At 46.8% G+C, this 5,539-nt stretch overlaps 1 pseudogene; it reads right to left on the bottom strand.

Moving 5' to 3' along the window:
- Nucleotides 1-224: 224 nt before the first annotated feature.
- LOC135534347 (clarin-2-like) overlaps nt 225-5,539 on the bottom strand; it is a 7,819-nt pseudogene continuing 2,504 nt past the window's right edge.

Below are 5,539 nucleotides of genomic sequence, written 5' to 3'. Positions count from 1 at the left end.
AGTAGATAGACCCAGTGTAGATGACAGTTACTATAGACAGTAGATAGACCTAGTGTAGATGACAGTTTCTATAGACAGTAGATGGACCCAGTGTAGATTACAGTTACTATAGACAGTAGATAGACCCAGTGTAGATGACAGTTTCTATAGACAGTAGATAGACCCAGTGTAGTGTAGATTACAGCAGGCTTGTAGATAATGTCCCACTAGCGTGTGTGTGTGTGTCAGTACATGAGGACTTCAGCGGTGACAGTTGGCTGCTCGGACTGTTTCTTGTTCTGTGGTTTGGGCAGTTTGATCCGGCTCATTGCCACGACACACACACCACACCGTGCGTAGCGACGCTGGCCACGCCCAGCCAGAAGGACCAATCCAGTCGCTCATCCAGAATGGAGAAATGGAAAAGAGTCTCCTGGTAGTTAGAGACACGTTCCGTTAACCGATGATGTCTGACAGCTGCTAAGAAACACAGGACGGCTAACGACCCAAACACCCCTGGAGGAGAGGAGGAGATGGGAGAGAGAGGAGATGGGAGAGAAGAGAGGAGAGGGGAGAGAAGAGAGGTTGGAGAGAGGAGAGGAGATGGGAGAGATGAGAGGGAGGGAGAGAGGAGAGGTTGGAGAGGAGAGGAGGAGATGGCAAAAGAGAGGTTGGAAAGGAGAGGAGGAGAGAAGAGAGGTTGGAGAGGAGGAGACGGGAGGAGATGGGAGAGAAGAGAGGTTGAAGAGGAGAGGAGAGGAGGAGATGGGAGAGGAGAGGAGGAGATGGGAGAGAAGAGAGGTTGGAGAGGAGAGGAGAGGGGGAGATGGGAGAGAAGAGAGGTTGGAGAGGAGAGGAGAGGAGGAGATGGCAGAGAAGAGAGGTTGGAGAGGAGAGGAGGAGATGGCAGAGAAGAGAGGTTGGAGAGGAGGAGACGGGGAGGAGATGGGGAGAAGAGAGGTTGGAGAGGGAGAGGAGGGAGGAGATGGGAGAGAGGAGAGGAGAGGAGGAGATGGGAGAGAAGGGGGTTGGAGATTCTCCTGGGAGAGGAGGAGATTGGAGAGGAGAGGAGAGGAGGAGATGGCAGAGAAGAGAGGTTGGAGAGGAGAGGAGGAGAGAAGAGAGGTTGGAGAGGAGGAGACGGGAGGAGAGGAGAGAGGGGAGGAGATAAGAGATGGTGTCAGGTGGTGTGTGTGATGTGTATTACCATTCTCCTGGGTCATTACCAAGGTATGCCCCACATTACCTCGGTAGTCCCCAATTTACCAAGGTATGCCCCACATTACTTAGGTAGTCGCCAATATACCAAGGTAGTCCCCACATTACCAGGGTAGTCCCCACCATACCAAGGTAGTCCCCACATTACCAAGGTAGTCCCCACATTACCAGGGTAGTCCCCACATTACCAAGGTAGTCCCCACATTACCAGGGTCCCCACATTACCAAGGTAGTCCCCACATTACCAAGGTAGTCCCCACATTACCAGAGGTAGTCCCCACATTACCTCGGTAGTCCCCACATTACCTCGGTAGTCCCCACAATACCAAGGTAGTCCCCACAATACCAAGGTAGTCCCCACATTACCAGGGTAGTCCCCACATTACCAGGGTAGTCCCCAATATACCAAGGTAGTCCCCACATTACCAAGGTAGTCCCCACATTACCAAGGTAGTCCCCACAATACCAAGGTAGTCCCCACATTACCAGGGTAGTCCCCAATATACCAAGGTAGTCCCCACATTACCAAGGTAGTCCCCACATTACCAAGGTAGTCCCCACAATACCAAGGTAGTCCCCACATTACCAGGGTAGTCCCCACATTACCAAGGTAGTCCCCACATTACCAAGGTCATCTCCACAATACCAAGGTAGTCCCCACAATACCAAGGTAGTCCCCACATTACCAGGGTAGTCCCCAATATACCAAGGTAGTCCCCACATTACAAAGGTAGTCCCCACATTACCAAGGTAGTCCCCACATTACCAAGGTAGTCGCCAATATACCAGGGTAGTCCCCACATTACCAGGGTAGTCCCCACATTACCAAGGTAGTCCCCACAATACCAAGGTAGTCCCCACAATACCAACAGTCCCCACATTACCAAGGTAGTCCCCACATTACAAAGGTAGTCCCCACATTACCAAGGTAGTCCCCACATTACCAAGGTAGTCGCCAATATACCAGGGTAGTCCCCACATTACCAGGGTAGTCCCCACATTACCAAGGTAGTTCCCACATTACCAGGGTAGTCCCCACAATACCAAGGTAGTCCCCACATTACCAAGGTAGTCCCCACATTACCAAGGTAGTCCCCACAATACCAAGGTAGTCCCCACAATACCAAGGTAGTCCCCACATTACCAAGGTAGTCGCCAATATACCAGGGTAGTCCCCACATTACCAAGGTAGTCCCCACATTACCATCGGTAGTCGCCACAATACCAGGGTAGTCCCCACAATACCAGGGTAGTCCCCACATTACCAGGGTAGTCCCCACATTACCAAGGTAGTCCCCACATTACCAAGGTAGTCCCCACATTACCAAGGTAGTCTCCACAATACCAGGGTAGTCCCCACATTACCAGGGTAGTCCCCACATTACCAAGGTAGTCCCCACATTACCAAGGTAGTCCCCACATTACCAGGGTAGTCCCCACAATACCAAGGTAGTCCCTACATTACCAGGGTAGTCCCCACAGTAGCAAGGTAGTCCCCACATTATACAAGGGTAGTCCCCACATTACCAAGGTAGTCCCCACAATACCAAGGTAGTACCCACATTACTATAACAAGGTAGTCCCCACATTACCAAGGTAGTCCCTCAATACAATACCAAGGTAGTCCCCACATTACCAGGGTAGTCCCCACATTACCAAGGTAGTCCCCACAATACCAAGGTAGTCCCCACAATACCAAGGTAGTCCCCACATTACCAGGGTAGTCCCCACATTACCAAGGTAGTCCCCACATCACCAGGGTAGTCCCCACATTACCAAGGTAGTCCCCACAATACCAAGGTAGTCCCCACATTACCAGGGTAGTCCCCAATATACCAAGGTAGTCCCCACATTACCAAGGTAGTCCCCACATTACCAAGGTAGTCCCCACAATACCAAGGTAGTCCCCACATTACCAGGGTAGTCCCCACATTACCAGGGTAGTCCCCACATTACCAGGGTAGTCCCCACATTACCAGGGTAGTCCCCACATTACCAAGGTAGTCCCCACATTACCAAGGTAGTCCACACATTACCAGGGTAGTCCCCACATTACCAGGGTAGTCCCCACATTACCAAGGTTGTCCTCACCCACACAATACCAAGGTAGTCCCCATTACCAGGGTAGTCCCCACATTAGCAAGGTAGTCCCCACATTACCAGGGTAGTCCCCACATTACCAAGGTAGTCCCCACAATACCAAGGTAGTCCCCACATTACCCAAGGTAGTCCCCACATTAGCAAGGTAGTCCCCACATTAGCAAGGTAGTCCCCACATTACCAAGGTAGTCCCCACATTACCAAGGTAGTCCCCACATTACCAGGGTAGTCCCCACATTACCAAGGTAGTCCCCACATTACCAGGGTAGTCCCCACAATACCAAGGTAGTCCCCACATTACCAGGTAGTCCCCACAATACCAAGGTAGTCCCCACATTACCAGGGTAGTCCCCACATTACCAGGGTAGTCCCCACATTACCAAGGTAGTCCCCACATTACCAGGGTAGTCCCCACAATACCAAGGTAGTCCCCACAATACCAAGGTAGTCCCCACATTATAAGTTAGTCCCCACATTACCAAGGTAGTCCCCACAATACCAAGGTAGTCCATAGATATACCACATTACCAGGGTAGTCCCCACATTACCAGGATAGTCCCCACATTACCAGGGTAGTCCCCACATTACCAAGTTAGTCCCCACATTACCAAGGTATACAGTCCCCACATTACCAGGGTAGTTCCCACATTACCAAGGTAGTCCCCACATATACCAAGTTAGTCCCCACATTACCAAGGTAGTCCCCACATTACCAGGGTAACACCCACATTACCAAGGTAGTCCCCACAATGAAACATGGAACATTCACCCTGGTGGGCATTACCAAGGTAGTAAATAGGTGTGTGTGTGTTGTATAGATATGGTGTGTGTGTGATATGTGTGTGTGTGATATGTGTGTGTGTGTGTGTGTGTGTGTGTGTGTGTGATGTGTGTGTGTGTGTGTGTGTGTGTGTGTGTGTGTGTGTGTGTGTGTATACCTATATGGTGTTCCAGATGTAGAGTCCATTTGGGCCTTTAATGCTCTGGTAGGAACCTGATACACAGAGATATACACTATAACACCACACAGTGATATACACTATAACACCACACAGAGATATACACTATAACACTATAGATATACACTATAACACCACACAGAGATATACACTATAACACCACACAGTGATATACACTATAACACCACACAGAGATATACACTATAACACCACACAGAGATATACACTATAACACTATAGATATACACTATAACACCACACAGAGATATACACTATAACACCACACAGTGATATACACTATAACACCACACAGAGATATACACTATAACACCACACAGTGATATACACTATAACACCACACAGAGATATACACTATAACACCACACAGTGATATACACTATAACACTATAGATATACACTATAACACCACACAGAGATATACACTATAACACTATAGATATACACTATAACACCACACAGTGATATACACTATAACACTATAGATATACACTATAACACTATAGATATACACTATAACACCACACAGAGATATACACTATAACACCACACAGAGATATACACTATAACACCACACAGAGATATACACTATAACACTATAGATATACACTATAACACCACACAGAGATATACACTATAACACCACACAGAGATATACACTATAACACCACACAGAGATATACACTATAACACCACACAGTGATATACACTATAACACCACACAGAGATATACACTATAACACTATAGATATACACTATAACACTATAGATATACACTATAACACCACACAGTGATATACACTATAACACCACACAGAGATATACACTATAACACTATAGATATACACTATAACACTATAGATATACACTATAACACCACACAGAGATATACACCATAACACCACACAGAGATATACACTATAACACCACACAGAGATATACACTATAACACTATAGATATACACTATAACACCACACAGAGATATACACTATAACACCACACAGAGATATACACTATAACACTATAGATATACACTATAACACCACACAGAGATATACACTATAACACCACACAGAGATATACACTATAACACCACACAGAGATATACACTATAACACTATAGATATACACTATAACACCACACAGTGATATACACTATAACACTATAGATATACACTATAACACCACACAGTGATATACACTATAACACCACACAGTGATATACACTATAACACCACACAGTGATATACACTATAACACTATA

Source organism: Oncorhynchus masou, unplaced genomic scaffold, assembly GCF_036934945.1.
Source record: "Oncorhynchus masou masou isolate Uvic2021 unplaced genomic scaffold, UVic_Omas_1.1 unplaced_scaffold_3274, whole genome shotgun sequence".
In the NCBI taxonomy this organism is placed as follows: domain Eukaryota; kingdom Metazoa; phylum Chordata; class Actinopteri; order Salmoniformes; family Salmonidae; genus Oncorhynchus; species Oncorhynchus masou.
Note: the sequence above shows the minus strand (reverse complement) of the source record. Positions and strands in the feature narration are given on the sequence as shown.